Consider the following 18,336-nt stretch of genomic DNA (forward strand, 5'->3'; position numbering starts at 1 on the left):
AAATCTTTAAATCCTCGAAACCAGGTGTAATTAAGTCGGTCAACCAACAAGATAATAACTTTCGTTCATTCATCATCATCATCATCTGATTGAAATGACTTTCATTTATTCTTCATCGGTGTTACTTATAGTTGTTTTGTACTCTATGTATACTTTAGGGGCCTTTCTGTAACATTGTAATATATATATATATATATATATATATATATATATATATATATATATATATATATATAGAGAGAGAGAGAGAGAGAGAGAGAGATAGGTTCAAATGTTTCTACTATCTATTATGTGCATGTATGATTGGTTCTATACCAATCATTTTAGTTATTTTAAAAAAGTAAGTAATGCATATTAAATGTTAGAAGATTTAATTAATAGTCATTATATCTTCAACATGTAGTATGCATTAATTACTTTCTTAAAATAACTAAAATGATTGGTACACAATCAATCCTACATGCACACAATAGATAGTTAGAACACAATAACCTAACCCTATATAGACAGTTAAGGAGACTTTTACCCAAATAACATGGTATCAAGCTAAGGTTTTATTCCCCACATGCTACGTGAACCTCTAGCCACCGTTTTTTTTTGGGGGAAATCACGCTCTCCTCCGATGCATTTCTTCTTCACATTCGAACTCCACTAGTGCTCTCCACTGCTTCCAGCTGAAGTCTCATCCATGTCGTTGTTGTCCTTCTTTGCGGTCACAACGTCATCGTGGTTCCTATATCATTGTGGTTCCTTTTTTCCAGCATATTGTCGATACTAATTGGTGTGTCTAGCAGTCCCTACCCTCATCGCAACAGCCCACCATGTTTCTTTCTTGTTGCCTGAGGTATTATTTCAATGACTACTTCAGGCTCATCTTCGACCCCATCTCCTTCCAAATTTAGTTTTGTGTGCACTCTAACAAATATTTACAATCAATTTAGATTCAAACTTAATGTTGATGGGTCTAGATACAAACTTTGGCATAAAACATTTTCCAATATGTGTTGTGGTACGTTGTGTTATGGTCACATAATCAGTTCCCACAAGTGAAGACGGTGAATAGTGGTATTATGTTGATACTCCTATCAAATCATGGTTCTATAGTACTTGTCATCCCAGTTTGTTGCAAATTTTCTCTAGTGATAATTGTATCGTTAAAGATCTTTAGGATTAGTTAGATGAGTTTTTTAGGAACAATAAGATCTCTCGTATGTTGCAATTATAGGACCAATTCCACAATACTAAGAAGGGTTCAAGTTCCAATACTGAGTTCTGTCACATGCTCAAGAATCTAGCCGATGTTCTCAAGGATGTTGATTCTACAATAACCAACGTTGAACTTGATATCCAAATTTTGAGGCAATTACCGCCCTCATATCATATTTTGTTGATGTCATTACAAACGTGAAACCATTTCCCTCGTTTCTTGAAGCTAAAAACATGCTCATATTGTATGAACCTTGTAATGCGGCATCCAATCACCTTCTTGATCCATCAGTGTCTCAAAGTTCGGCTCTTTATGCATCCTCCAACAACTCGAAAAAATCTAAAAATATATGGACAAAGAACCACAACAATGTAAAAAGCAACTCAAAACAAAGCTCTTCCAGGAAATCTAGTGATCATCCCAATTTTGCAAGTGTACTTGGTCATTTTCCTGCCCCGTAACAAGCTTCTACATTTGGACTTGTTGGCTCTGCAACCTCGCTCCAACAACCTCTGTCGAACATACTGTTGTTCAGCTCTTATCTGCATCAACATCATCCTATGCAAGTCACGCCTTCGAACTTGCTTCCTTCGCAGATTCTTGGCTTTCAGTACGCATGCATCGACAACGTTCATGGACCTCGTGAACCAGGTATGTAGACCGATGTTGGATCATTCTATGATCGTGTTTATTGATGATATCTTGCTCTGTATTAAGAGACCAATGAAAAGCATGAGGAGCACTTGCGAGAGGTCCTCGAAATCTTGAGGATAAAGAGGTTGTATTCCAAATTCTCCAAATATGAGTTATGGTTGTGTGAGGTGCAGTTCTTAGGTTACCTCGTCAATCATAATGGTATATTGGTTGATCTAGACAAGATTGAGGTGGTGATGTGATGGGAGTTCCAAGGTCTCCATCTGAGAATTCAGAGTTTCTTTGGGTTAGCAGGCTACTACAAGAGATTCATTCAGGATTTCTTCAAGATTACAGTTCTCTTGACTCGGTTGATGAAGAATAATGTTTCTTTTCAGTGGCAACTTAAGTAGCATGCAACATTTGAGGTTTTTATACAAAAGTTATGCAAGGCGCTGGTTTCGACCCCTCCAAAGGGTGTTGAGGATTTTGTGGTTTACTGTTATGCATCGATTTGGGGTTTGGGTATTGTGATTATGTAGAAGGGCCATGTGATTGCATATGCTTCGAGGTATCTAAAGCCTCATGAGGCAAATTATCATACTCAGACTTGGAGCTGGGGGTCGTGGTTTTCGCCCTGAATATTCGGTGACATTACTTGTATGAGTTATATGTACTGTTTTCACTAATCATAAGAGTTTACGTTGTCTAATCTATTAGCCAAGCATTAACATGTAAGTGGGAACACATATCGATGGATTTTATCACCAATATTCCGAAGACTCCTCGTGACATCGACATTGTCTGGTGATAGCTAACATGTTAACCAAGAGCCCCCATTTGTGTCTATTCAGGAGAGTTCCTCTGTGGAGAAGCTTGCAGGAATTTATGTTAGACATGTAGTTTCCCGGTATGGAGTACTCGTATAAGTAACTTTGTATTGTTGTAACATCCCATAATATAGGTATTAATCTGTAAACAATCAATTTACCACGAACCACAATGTGGTAGGACCTACGACGTAGTGCCTCGATGATTTCTGTAACAACCCAAAATCTCAAGTATTGTTAAGTTGCATTTTGAGGGTGTTTTAAAGGGGAGACTCGACGAGTTGGAACCAGACTCGCCGAGTAGGGTCGCAGGTTTGGTCGCGGGTTCACGACTGGACTCGACGAGTCCAGATATGGACTCGGCGAGTCGACGCTGTTCAGCGGAAACCCTAGCCGTTCAGTATTGGGTCGTATATAGGGGTTATTATGCCGTCATTTCACGACTTTTGATCGATTGGGAAGAACCCTAGGCGACTGGGGCGGCTAGAGCAAGCTTGAAGGCCATTGGTGACCTTGAAGGAATTGTTGTGCAAGGAGGAGAAGGGTTTTAGCTAAAGGAACTGCATGGAGTTCGAGTTCTGAAGTTTGGGGACATGGAAGGTACATCATTCAGGTAATAATTCGGATTACATTCTCCTGTGATTGATGTGTATATAGATTTAGGGTTTATGGAACCCATTTGGAGTCTAGATGGATTGTTGTGTTGTTATTCAACGTTTATAACCTTGTATTAGGACCCTTAGAGGTCCAGAAGGTCCCATGTTTGTATATTCGAGAATATATGTATCTCAGGAAGCAGTTCGATCGACTGCATGGCGTAGACTCGCCGAGTCGGATGATCAGACTCGGTGAGTAGCTTGAAGATTTACTGGGACTCGCCGAGTTTGTTCTTCAGGCTCGGCGAGTAGAGTCGGGGTGGCCCCGCGATTCTTCCACGAGGACCTCGTCGAGTCAAGAGGGATACTCGACGAGTAGAAAGGGATCATGCAGGAATTGGTGAGGACGACTAGAGTCGCCGAGTCGCCAGGGTACTCGCCGAGTCCAGTCGAGATGGCCATTGACCCGAGTTGACCTGTGTGTAACGTTTTAGGATCAGTTAACGTGGAGGATAGAAGTATTAAAAAGAGATATATGATGAGACAGGGAGCTTGTAGCTCGGAGGATCAAGTGCAAGAGATTTCAGGAGTTGCTATCTTCCAGTGTCCGCGAGGTGAGTCTTCTCACTATACTGTACCCGGAAGGGTTGATTGTGTGACCGGCAGGTCGGATATGATATGTGATATGTATGCTATATGTGGTAAGTTATTTGTTATATGTGCTATGTATGTTATGGGCCGGAAGGCGATTATATTATGGGCCGGAAGGCATTATGTTATGGGCCGGAAGGCGATATGATGTGTGATGGACCGGAAGGTCGGCGTGGGTAAGGCCGGAAGGTTTACCCAGCAGGGACGGAAGTCCCCTGAGACACATGGACCGGAAGGTCGGGCCTGGAAAGGCGTATGTGCGTAAGTTGTATATTGGGGAACTCACTAAGCTTCGTGCTTACAGTATTTATGTTATGTGGTTTCAGGTTCTTTCAGTAACGCGGAATGGCATCGGCTCGATTGTACACACCGAGGAAAGAGTTGTATTTTGGAGGATCCTGGTTGTCTATTCAAATGAAAATGGAATTATGTTTTGTAATTCGATTATGAATAAGATTATAAACAAGTATTTTAATATTAAATTGATTACTTAAAAGAAAAAATTTGCTTTGAAAATCACGGTGTTACAATTTCAAGTACAAATGAGATCATATTACTCATAAGTGCCTTTGGGATACCACAAAACGCTCGAAAAGTTTACCATCGTCATCAAACAAGAAGCAGTTCAAAAAGCAATAAGATCTGATGCCCTAAAAATCAAATTTTCGCATTTGACCTACATGGGGCCATGAATGATAATATTGGATAGAACATGTTCTCAGGATTCCATGGATATAAAGAATGTCCAAAACAGAGATCGTATAAGAAAGTTATGCACATTTTAAGCTTTTAAACATGTATATACCTTATTTTACCCGTTATTGGACACTACACAACTCATTTTAAGGTATCTACACACCTTGTAAATTAATTTTGAGCACGTTCCTGAACTCAGGTTTCGGTCTAGTATTTGATTTTACTATTCCAGTATTTTTATCCCGAACCGAAATCAGATTTAGGAAAAGTGACGAATCTGAACGCGATTAACACGAAACTTCGAACGTCGTTTCACGGAGATCCGTACATCGGATTTGAAATCCATTTGTGTTTTTGGAACCATCATAACCAAGCCATTTAGCATACATTTTTTATATATTTTTATGAGGTCCGGATCGACTGGCATGCAAACCGAGACTACTTGTGTGTGGGTTAAATCAAAGGGAAAACAAAACAAAAAAGGGTTGCATGGGAAAAAGTCAGCTCCTGGACTTTGACTCATGTGAGGTCAACATCCAACCTTTCTCTCACGTTCCTTTTTCTATCTCTTACTCTCTCTCTCTCTCTCTCTCTCTCTCTCTCTCTCTCTCTCTCTCTTTCTCTCGCTCGCTCGCTCGCTCGCTCACTCGCTCTCTCTTTAACAATCTTACTATCCCACACTCGATCTCTTTCCATCACTCCCTTAATCTATCTCATTCTCAGTACAAAACCCACAACCTGTGAGTTGGATGCCACCTTAAACCCACCATGAAACCACCACCCATCTTCCCACCTTATACCTCCAACGACCAACAGCCCAAACCTTATTCTCTTTTGCAATTCATTATTGCTCTTCTTCCCTTTGTTTTGTCATTGCAAACAACTAGAACAAGACCCATAAAGAGCCGCCGGAAAAGGGTGAATGCCCCTCTCGTTTTGCGATAGCCCAACCACCACCACAATTATTGCCGTCAGAATCTTTTTCCTCGACCTCCTTTTCATCTCCAAACTCGCACTCTCTCTCATTCCTCACTCCACAGGCAAAGAGAGCTACCACATATGGTTGTGGTAGCCTCTCTACCTCCTCCTGTCGTAACCCGCCACCACCAAACATCCCAACATCGTTGTTGTTTTCCTTTTCATTTTCTCCTACCACGTGCTGCCAAACATAAGAGAGACGAGGCAGTCAGAGCCGTCGTTTCCACCACCGCGGCACCGCCACCCTCTTACCATTGATAACCCACCTCATTGTCGTCGCTGCTATTAAAAGTCTGACCATCACCATTGTATTGCAACTGTAACAAAACTAGACTCGGTGGTTCCTTTTAACGCAATGAACGTCATGTAGTGGCTTCTCACGACAAGTTTCACATCACAAATCAAATTCACGGTACAAATGTGAGTGCTTACGGCCCTTTTTTAACGTTTTATTATTTGGGGGGAGAATACATATGAAAAACATTTATTGATTATGAAATATGCATGCAAAAACTTATATCTAGTTATAATCGATATCTGATCAAAGTTTTATAATGTAACTAATTTATTTTGATATACCTATGACATTGTTGTTTAAACATGCTACAAATTAGAAAATATAACCTATCATTTTTCTAAACGATGTTATGACTTTACAAAATAAATGCATGTCATAAAACGTGTACAACAAATGTCTATCAATTTTGTATCATTATACCTATATCCTGCATGTTTTTATACATATGTTGAAAATGTATGTATCAATGATAACACTCATGTATTGGAATTTATACATTCACTTGAGAAACATACCACCTATTTAAGCGAGTAAAATATAATTTTACGGATATATCGAACTTACTCAACTTTTATAAGGAACTTTACCGTATATCATAGTTAATGGCCTTTATATTGAGACACTATTCATTACCTAAGTTTAACTACTTAGTATACCCATTCGACTATAACTGTTAATCCTCAGAGCGAGATACATATGTATAGATCTATACGGGTTGACACCCCTACCCGTGGTTGCTAGCTACAACCTCGACAGATCAATTGAAGCGAGTGATAGTTATGTTTAGTTTATCAACGACATCCAATGAAGCGTCGTATGGGATTACATCTAGTCACATAGCTCGGTTATAAAACTCACTATAGACATTAACTGGACTCTTTATATAGAAACCACAAACTCGGTTTCTCTTTTTATCAAGCATTAATTGGATCATTTATCTAGAAACCATGGATTCAGTTTCTCTCTTTATCAGTCATTTTAGGTATGAATTTACGTATGATATATCTTTTTATCAAACATTTTAAGTATGGATTTACTTATGATTTATCCCCTTATCTAACATTTTAAGTATTGGAATTACTCATGATTTATCTCCTGGTCAAACATTTCAAGTATGGATTTACTTATGATTTATTCTTTATCAAACATAGTTTTAACAATAGTTTTCATGTATCTTGATCGAAGGAATGCATAGCAGACGAGACTTCTACTGTTCCTTTAGATCATATGTAGGTCGAAAAGTGCTTGAACTATGTAGATAAGTCAGTGGATATTTTGGAAAGGAAGACAAAAAACTTGCACAACAAGGTGAGCAGGCTAGTGAAGGTGCAATGGCAGCACCATTAGGGTTCAAAATAGACGTGAGATCCAGAGGAGGAGATACAAAAGCGTTATCTAGAGTTGTCTGTAGATGTGGATTTCAAGGATGAAATCTGATTCAAGTGGGTGGGGGGGGGGGGGAATTGTAATATTCGTATTTTGTTAAAAGTCTTTTATCTTTCCAAGGAGAGGTTTTAGGAATATTTTGCACCACAAAGCGGGAGACATTAATAAATGGTGTCGTGGTAGGGTCCTTACCACAACACGGTGGCGACTGGGGTTTATAATCCTAAACATCGGATCTTGAGCCCTATTTAAGGGATCTAACTTCTAGGGTTGCCTCATTTGGCAACCCCATACTCTGAGATCATCACCCTTCCAAACCCTAGCCCCCATACATGATTCTTGTGCTTTTGTTCTTGTTTTGGTGAATATTGAAGAATAAGGAACTCTATTTTGGTGCAAGGAAGTGTTGTTCTAGGCTTGATCTTGCTTCTACTTCAGATTTTGGGTCCTTTGGAGGTATAAAGTTCTAACATTGATCTTTGCTTTTCTAGATTTAGGTCTATGCATATTCTTGGTGGTTTTGAGTCCCTTTTCTAGATATCCTTGGAGTTAAGCAGCTCTAGGACCTTTTAAGTGACCCAAATGGTTTCTGGAGTGGAGTGTTGAAAGAAATGTGTGTTTGCATGTTTCCTCTTGAAGGCAAACATGTGTATTGGTCCATTTTAAAGTTAGGATTAAAGTTTGGGTATGTTTGAGACAAGACAATAGATAAAGTTAGAAACTTTGTCCATTAAGACCTTTGGAGCTAGGAGATATGAGCTTTTGAGCTCTAGAGATTAAGGGTTAAGTGTTTAATATATTAAGATGTTTTGGACGCTTACAACAACCTGGTGAGTGGGAGCTCGTGGAGCAACGATGGGGTTTGGTCGTGTCTGTTTTATCATCTAGTTACCATGTCCCCACTATGGGGTTGGCCACATCGCGGTGGATTGTGATATCCCCATTTTCACGGCCAAAAAAGACCGATTTTGTTTATGCTTTATAAAAATCAGAGTACTTCTTTTCATAAAAATGTTGCGGAATTTGTTCCCAGAAAAATACGATAAATACGTTATCAAAACATTTTCGAAAAACGTATTTTATTCATTTTAAAACGTTTGGGATGTCATTGTCAATACAGGAACATAAGCATAAACGAAACATACATTTATTTACACTGGTGATCTACATCTATTTAATCTCTCAGTGTAATGTCACTTCATATCGACACCTGTGATATAAATAAACTGAGTGGGTCAGGTTGGGAAACCTGGTGAGTACATAGGGTTTTCAACCCACAATAATATAATTATTATGTTTAATCATCAAACAGTTAACCCAATTACCCATCCTCATTATCTTCTTTATTCTTAAGGATTTACCCTAAGAATCAGCTATTTCTTGTTCGTTCATTCCTAAGGAGTATCCTTAGGAATAGGTACGAATTTCATCGTTGCAAATGACACATCTGTTAAGCACAACTACTAGTTTTGTCACTTAGGCGCGACTGCCAAAATTGTGACATTCTCTATGGGGCGCATCTGTCGGAATAGTCCTTTAGGCGCATCTGTCGGGGTTATGTGGTTCTCTATCAGACGCTTCTGCCGGTAGAGTCCTTTAGGCGCATATGCCAGGGTTTTATTGACAGTATCGTTTTCGAGAGTCCGCTCTCAATACATATCAATGGGTTTTTAGAGTACACCGGTGAACACATCATTCACACTGGACTGTCTAGAATAGTCCATGGTTGTCATCCATACTCTGCTGAATGACGGGGCCATCATTTGGGAAAAAGGCTTCTCACATCGTCCACCTCTCACCCTTACCTCACGGTCTATTTCACCTCTGAACTCATCATCCAACTCATATTTCATCTATTAAATCTACCCATGTCTTACCCCAACATTTCCGTAGATATAAAATACATATACAGTTTAAATCATTTAAAACGTGTATAAAATCGTTCACCCAACAAAGATAGCAAGTATTCAGATAATATGCACACATAGCACGTGATTTATATAAAATACTTCATATCTATGTGTAAGCTGAAAGTAACTATGCACTCACTTGAAAGGTGGTGACTCAGCACTCGGACAGCGCTTTGATACTCTCAAAACAATTTTCCTTCGTTAAAATCTAGTACCAATACCACTAGGGTTTAGTCTAACGATAACTGCGACAAATTAATAGCCTGGCTATTAGTACTATTATATAAGCGTTAAATAACACTCAATGTAACTCATAATAATAACCCAAATAATTATTTTAAGGACCTAATAACATTACTATAATTATTTGGAAGCTATATTAAAAATTGTGTAAGCGTAGCTCAATTACAGTGGATTTTAAAGAAAACTGGGCTTTGCTCGGAGCAGCATTTCGAAACCGAAAGACACTTTTTCTCGGGACTCCGGGAGCCTCGGGGCTTCCTTCGGGTGCTAGGGCTTCACCTAGACTTTAGGGAACTCAAAAGGGGCTAGAGGGAGAAAGTTCTTAGAGAGAGAATGGGATTTGGTGCAAGAAAACCGGCTGCCCTCGTTGCCTTTTTATAGCCTGCGAGGCCTCGGTTACGCTAGGCGTAATTTTGAGGTACGCTGGGCGTACTCTCCCATCGTACAACATGTGTTGCGGCTTTAGTGGGGCGACGTGGCTTCTTCTGGACCGAGGGAATACTACTGTATGCAGCGCGCAATTCTTTCCGATGCGGGGCGTACTTCGGACGCTAGGCGTCTCTTCGCTACGCTGGGCGTAACCCTCGCACTAGGTGTCACCATCCGAAGCGAGTTCATCCGACGGTTGGGAGTTCGGCCATGTCATCATTTCATGTATCAGCTTCACAAGTTCATGCTTCAACTTTAAAAATTCGTAACTTTCGCGTACGAGCTCCGTTTTTGACGTTCTTTATATACACGCGAAGGTGGGAACGTACTTTACAACTTTCGCTTAGACTCCGTCAGCTAATTTTGACTTTATTTTAAAATTTATATTATTAACAGGCCGGGACAGGATTGGTCCGTTAAATCCTCATAACTTCTTCATCCGACGTCCGTTTTCGCCCATATTTTTCTCGTTATGCTAATCTTAACGAGATCTTCGATTCTTGTTTAGGTCATGTTGGCTAAAAACTGCTCGATCTAACATTCGAATTTCGGGCTGTACACTACTAATCCGAAACTTCGAAAAATCATAACTTCCTCATACGAAGTCAGATTTGGGCGTTCTTTTTATAGACGCTCTTAGTTTAACATGTTCTATGACTTTCATTTAGATTGCTAAGGCTAAATCTTGCTCTATCGTAAATTCACTATTTACGCTTCCCGGTGTCGTGTCGGTTCTGTCGCGAAACTTCGACGGGTCGTAACTTCTCCGTTATAACTCAGATTTTGGCGTTCTTTATATGTACGGAAACCTTGTGACATATTCTAAAACTTGGTTAAGATTATTTATTCTAAATAATCTTTTGTCGAAAAGTCGTTTCCGACCCCTATTGCCTCTAAATTAACTAGCCCGGATCTGCGGGTGTTACATGGATTAACCGTTGACCATTAACTTTTGACCAGTTTGAATTTGGTCAAACTTTAGGGTTTTAGGTCATAAGTTCAGAGTTAATCTTTTATTTGATGTTTAGGTGGTTCTTAGTACTAGCTTATATGTTCTTGTGAGTTGTGGTGTTTGTCTACTTGACTGCGAGGTAATTTTCACACTATATTATGTTATGACATGGGGTGTCGTTGTATGCTTGGTTTCTTTGTGACTCTTGTGTAACACCCATAAATCCAAGGTACATATAATAAGTAAAAATTATTAAGATCAAAATCCTTAAATAGAATAATTTATAGTCATGCGCATTACAGACTATATAATATAAGTTTCGTATTAAGAAAAATAGGGAAAAAAATCAATTGAATCGTCTGTAAGTCGTAAAATTAGTACGCCAAAACACACACACACACACACATATATATATATATATATATATATATATATATATATATATATATATATATATATAATATTTAGAAAGTAAGAGTGTCATCCCAACCTTGAAAATATAAATTTCATAGAAATCCGAGTTCATATGAAAGAGATGAATTTTATAAGATATAAAAATCAACCGCGTAATTAAAAATTATTAATGTCAAAAACTACAAAGAGAATGGTTGACTTTTAACTAAAGTTGCAAAAAGGAAAATTATAATACTCTTGAAGGTAATAATTTTGGTAAAAGGAACGTCAAAATTGGAGTTTGCAAAAGAGTCATGATTCTTGCAAAATCATTAAAAAGGAAGTGCTAAAAATAAAAATTAGCAAATACAATCTAAGGGAAAGTTATAGATTTCGTCGAGAGCTTTATGAGGATATAAATAATGTCAAAAACAGTGTTTCTATGAATAAGTTACAAAATTTACAAAATCTACATTTTACGTGGCGCACGGTGCGTGCCAGGTGCATGTTGGGTACGTGAAATGGACTTCTAGAAAAGTGGAAACGTGGACCACAAAGAGGCTGACATGTGACACAAATGGTTGGGGAGATTCCGCCTTAAAATGCACTACGTGCACGCCATTTGTACATCGTGCACTCCAAAAATCGCCTATAAATAGCTAATTTGTGTTCGTTCTTCCCCACATTGATCTACAACCCCCCCCCCTCTCTCTCTCTTTCAATTTCTCTCAATTTAGTCCGGTTTTTCTTAGAGTTTAGGGTATTTTGGCAACTTCTGAAGTCCATTGGAGCCTGACATCTAGTAGTTATCAGCCCGACGTTCCACCAGTGCAATTTCCGGACTTTTTTGTCTAGGGAATCTCTGTAAGTTAAATTACACTTATCCTTATTCTAGTGTAATGTATATTTATAGCCATAAACATTTTTATGAACCTATAAATAAGATTTATCGGTGATTTCAAGTCATAATACTAATTTATCTACTTACATGAAAGGTATTTAGAATGGTCATGTTGGCTTGGTTGTTGGATTTCAGAAAAGCCATATGCCGAAATGATCATGCCTCCTAACTATCCTGCTTGGCTTATCTTTACTTGATAGATCTTAATGTAAACATTGAGATTAGTGAGGATCTAGACTATTATTAGTCACCAAAATCATTAGACTAAAACTATGTGTTAATCATACTTAGCTCACGTCAAGGGAATATCTAAGGTAATAGACGAAACTCTGACCAGATCACCAGTTACCAACTTAAGTCAAAGTGAATGCATAGTTCATTTCTGCTCACATAAATACATGTATTCTAAATGATTAATTTTTATGTGTACTCTTTAGATGTGTTTAATATATCTATGCAACATGATATACTTATTACTCGATTAAACCATATATAAATTATTATACTTAAAATACGATTGGGTAGTAAATGGCAGTGTGAAATAATATATGAGAGGCTGTAATAGGACTTTGTGAACTAGTGATTGTGATAAGTTAGTGAAAGTCGTGTGAAATAATAAGTCGTGTCTATCCCAAGTACTTTTGTACTATCGTTGTTATCCCAAGTACTTTTGTACTATCGATGCAATAAGGTTGTATCATATGAATTGTTCACACTGTATACTAATAATAAAATATGTTATTTGTTATTTAAAAAGTTAAAAAAAAAATATTGTGTATGTAATTGAAAAATATTAAAAGACTTATATTTTAAATTAATTAATGATGAAAATAAATAACATTAATTTGAAATTCTATAAAATTATAAATACATAAAAATAAAAATCATATTAACTTGATAACGATGATTGGTGTGTGTGTGTGTGTGTATATATATATATATATATATATATATATATATATATATATATATATATATTAACATCCCAAAAATACGAGCCAAAAATTTCATTTTCAAAACATATACTTAGCAAAACATTAGAAATAAAACATTCACCGATCATATCATTTCAGAAAAGATGTTGCATGTCTGAAAACCAATTTATAAAACATAATAAAGTCAGAGTAAAAATCCCCAGGAAAATCTCATAGTGCGGAATACAAAGCATGTATGTGATGTGCCGCTACCGCGCCCGCTTTTTCCCCTTCGAAGAAGAGGTACCTGAAACCAAAACTGAAAACTGTAAGCATGAAGCTTAGTGAGTTCCCCCATAATACCTCATACCATACAAACATACAATCAACAGCTATGAGATACGGGCCTTCGAAGAAGAGGTACCTGAAACCAAAACGGAATACAGAGCATCCCTTAAGAGGATTTGGGGTTCTGGGACTATTGCTACACGTTAAATTGCTAATTCTGCATGCAGATAAGAAGGGTTGGACCTTCAACACTTAAACCCCTCTTACTCAGTGAAAGTTCATATGACTCGCCAAGTTTGAAGAACAACTCGTCGAGTTCCAGGCAATCTTCATAGGACTCGCCGAGTTGTTCATCCAACTCGCCGAGTCTAAGACCATCTTCATAGAACTCGCCGAGTTACACTTTGGGACTCGCCGAGTCCCTTCGACCCACTTCCCATACAGACCAAATTTGAGACATGCAACGCTTCTAAACCATAGATCTATGCTCCTAGGGCATGCTTATCACGTAAAGTTGCAAACTTTACATGCATGCATGACCCTATAAGCTCAAGAAGGAAAATCCAAGCTCTTTAAGAGGTCATACACTCAATAGGGACCTCAATAACCCTAACCACAGAGACTTTATACTTCTAAGATGTCCATAAGATCCCAATCTGAAGTCCTTTCAGAACTTAGAGCATAAATACATGGAGTTTGAGGTTTTAGGGCTTGAAAACCACTAATTTGGGACAAAAAAGGGATCTAATAAACTAATGATCAAGGTAAGAACTTTTCTACCTGAATGGAAGCTTCTCACAGTGTAGATTCCGGATCTACCTCCCCTCCTTGCACACTTCAACCTCCTCTTCCTTCCTCTAAGCTCCAAACCTTCTCCACAAAGCCAAAATCACTTTCAAGAACAATATGGGGGCTAGGGTTTCTTTCTACAGCTCTCTGGAAGTGTTAGGGACAAGGGAGGCCAAGTTAGAGCGTTTTTAGGGTTTTTTTTCCAAACAGGGTCTACTCGCCGAGTCCAAAGTTCAAACCCCGCGCCTTATCCCGCTCCTACTCTGCGAGTTGGTCCTTCAACTCGCCGAGTCCAAGGCAAAAATGCACTAAATTAAAATATTAATCACAAGGAGTACGTACCAGGAACCAGGTGATATATATATATATATATATATATATATATATATATATATATATATATATATAGAGAGAGAGAGAGAGAGAGAGAGAAGGGATCATATATAACCATCAAATATTGTGTGAATGTATAACTAAATACAGACCAACTATCTAATAAAGGTATAATAGTAATTTTAATTTTAAATAATTATGGTAAACACTTGCAATTAATAACCATATAAAATTAGATATATCAATACCATTAAAATAGGATATCAGTTTCATTCATCGTCTTTATCCCACCCCTATCGACATCAAACTCCAAGTCTCTAAGCAAGTCTCCGTTCGGAAAATCAAGCACCAAAAAGGACATAAGATTGTCTTTCGACCAACAAATGCAACCACCACATGTCGCCCTTTCAACCATCAATCACCTCTTTCATTGTTGATGCATACAACCAACGAAGATAGGTACAACGTCTCTCTATCTATGGTTTTCTTTCTTTCTTTCTGCAATTTAGGGCACTCTAAACTAAAGATGGTTCGACCTTTAATCTATGATTTCACCCTTGAAAATTCTGAATTTGGTTCATTCCATTGGATTTTAGGACACTCTACCACAAATAACTGTTTTAGCTATGCAAAATCAAGTTTATGCATCATAATTTTGGTTCATCAGATGCTGAACAACTGCTACGTTCAGTTCCACATCCAAATGAATTGCCAAAACTCCAAATGCTAATTGCGACTTAACAAATGAATATAACAACCAAAGATGATCAACATATCCCACTTATATGAACTTTTTATCTAAATAGTTATGCCCAGTTTCATTGGAATTCTCGGTAGCAGTGATGTAATCTAATCGACTATTAAGTTGCTAATTTCTATAGAGTATGTGAACCCTAGATCGCAGCATCAACAATTTCTCGACACATCACCTAGCTCAAGCTTCCATCGAGGTTTAACTTCTCAATTTCTTAATTTCATATTCAATTGTTTGACTTTCTTTGGTACCTATTTGTATCACTAAGCCTTGTGTTGGAACGATGTCCCCACCACCCTCTGTCACCCTTTCCATCTTATCGACAATCATCCCTTCTCCTCTTGATGTTGTAGTTCATTGAAACAACACCTTAGTTATCACTCGCTCCTCCCTGCTTTTTTTAACTGATATAGAGAATTGTAATTTGGTTCGTGGTGTTAGATCTTGAGTTTTTGTGCATAAATTATGAACTTCTGAAGCACATTTCAAGATTATTCAGACTTAGTTGATTGTTGGTGATCCTCGTTTTTTCCTTTTTTCAAATCCTATAAACACCTTTTGTTTATTTTTGTAGGTTTATGGTATAAAAACTCTCGCCCCTCAACTGTTTGTGAAAACGCTATGTATGTGTTCTTGTAAGATGCATTAACATATGTTTTTGTCATTTTTATGGTATCATTATGCTAGTTATTTTTCTTTGAACTCTATAATTAACTTCATGCAGTTAAATTAAATTAGTTTCACTTAGTACTTTTATTAGTATCATAGCAGAACTTGGAATGGTTTGAGTTTCAAGTTTTTTGTTGTTTGTTTTCTTTGATTTGGGTTAAAACAAAAAAGCAACTATGTTAAATGTTTTAGTTTGGTCTTAGTAATGAGTTTTTGGTTGTAAGATTCAAATGGGTAAAGATGTTGGTTTTCTCATCCATCTAGAAGCGAGTTGCTAAACTAGACATCAGATGGTTATGTCTTTGTCATCCATGACCGTTTATTGGTGGTATTATCTATTGTGTGTTTAGGTTAAAACGTAAAGAAGTAAAAATAGAGTCATGTGACAAGCATACAATTGATTCTTTAAAAATGGTGTGTGTGTGTGTGTATATATATATATATATATATATATATATATATATATATATATATATATATATATATATATATATAACATATTAGTCATATCTTGAATTTTAAGAGGTACAAGATACAAAACATTTTATACAAATCAATTATGCATAACAAAACCATTAATACATGCAAAAATTTTGAAGACTACAATTAAGGAATGTTATTAAAAAATTAATTTGGAGCAAAATAACAATTTTAAAATATTTAATTCATCAATATAAGTTAATTTATTAAAAAAAATAATTGCAAAATAACATGCAATAAAAATATATGTTCTAAACATAAACATTTTAATTAAAAGTTGTAATTTTTCTTATTACATAATAACTAATAACAAAATCTAAAAATTATTTTCCCGTAAGAAAACTATTCGTCCAAAAGACTATTTATCGATGCTGCTTTGCGCGGGCACACATCTAGTGTGTGTTTATATACACACACACACACACATATATATATATATATATATATATATATATATAGGGAAAGGATCAAATGAGAACGCCTTAAAGGTTGAGAACGCGAGAACAAATCGGGTACATTAAATATTTATAATCTAAGGATCTCATTGATCATTAATTTAAAGAAAATAATAAATGAATTTAATTGTTTTTTTAATTAAAAAAATATAAAAGGGTATTCAAGTAATTTTATGATGTCATCCAATTTGAATATATCGGGTAAGTTTGAAAATTAAAAGAAACCGTTCCTATGTTTTAGTAATCGCAGTTAACTTCTAATCTTTTGGATGATTCGATCATATCTTGAATGAAAAATAGCGTCACAGATAAACGATTATACCACATGCGATTAATACTGTTCATCCGTGAAGAGGTATTTTGCATTCAGAACTTTGTGAAGCGTCGAAGGTGGAGGAATGTCGTCGTTGATCAATCGAAGTGGAAGAAGTAAGGTTTCTAATCTTTATTGAATGTCGATTGACTGGAAAACGGGTGTATTAGTGTGTTTAGTTTTTGTTAATGTGTACATTTAACGATTCTTAAAACCCTAGAAGTTGGGTCTTTTGTTTTTTCTTTATATCGTCGATTATGAACTGTAGTGATTCTTCATCTTTGATGAATGTTGATTTAAATGTTGTGTTTTACAAATAACACGTTGGTGTATTTGATTGTTTAAATGAAAATGGTAATTATAGATGAGTTCCGAATTTACGGTATTGTGATATTGAATGTGCTTAAAAATCAATAGTTTATGATTGTGTTTGATAGTTCTAAGATGCATATACATGTGTAATCGTAGTCGACTACTTTGAACTGAAATAAGGTTACGTAAACCCAAAAATTAGGGATTTTTTTTTACATTATAAGTAGCACAAGAAGAGTAATTGATGTTAGTATTCGATTGTGAATGTTTTTTAGTTGAAAAATAATAACGAAGGGTATAAATGTCATTCATTACTAATGATTACTTGTAAAATCCGATTGTTTGTGCAACAGAAGTGATGGGTTTTGGTCATAAGACATCCTATGTGCTCATACAAACCCTAATGCTTGGATCTAGGTTTCTCTATTGTACATGCTTTGAATCCAAGACTATAAACCCTAATTCTAGCATATGGAAATCGATATTAACATATAATTAGGTTTATGATATTACCTTGATTGTTATGTAGCAATAACAATCCCAATTCCTACATGAATTGACTTTGGAAGGCTTAGAGTCACAAGTGTCACTCCTCTAATGGCTTACAAACACCAAGAGCAAATGGAGAAGGTATAAGGAGAGACGAGAGGTATTAGAATTCATCTCTAGGACCTCTTGGGAAGGCATGGACGAATTCATAAGCCTTAGGGGTCTTTATATAGGTGTAGAGATTAGGGTTTTAGTCCTTATCCTTATCTAGTTGCTTGCCTACCAAGTAACCATAAGATAAGCCTTGAAAACCCTTATCCTAGTCGAATTCTAAGGCCTTATCACCTTAAATTCGTCCAACCTATTAATAAGATAATCCTTACCTTATTTTGTAACTATCACATAATTACAATTCAGCCCCTCTAGTTTAATTAATT

The sequence above is a fragment of the Lactuca sativa genome, chromosome 2 (assembly GCF_002870075.4).
Source record: "Lactuca sativa cultivar Salinas chromosome 2, Lsat_Salinas_v11, whole genome shotgun sequence".
Lineage (NCBI taxonomy): Eukaryota > Viridiplantae > Streptophyta > Magnoliopsida > Asterales > Asteraceae > Lactuca > Lactuca sativa.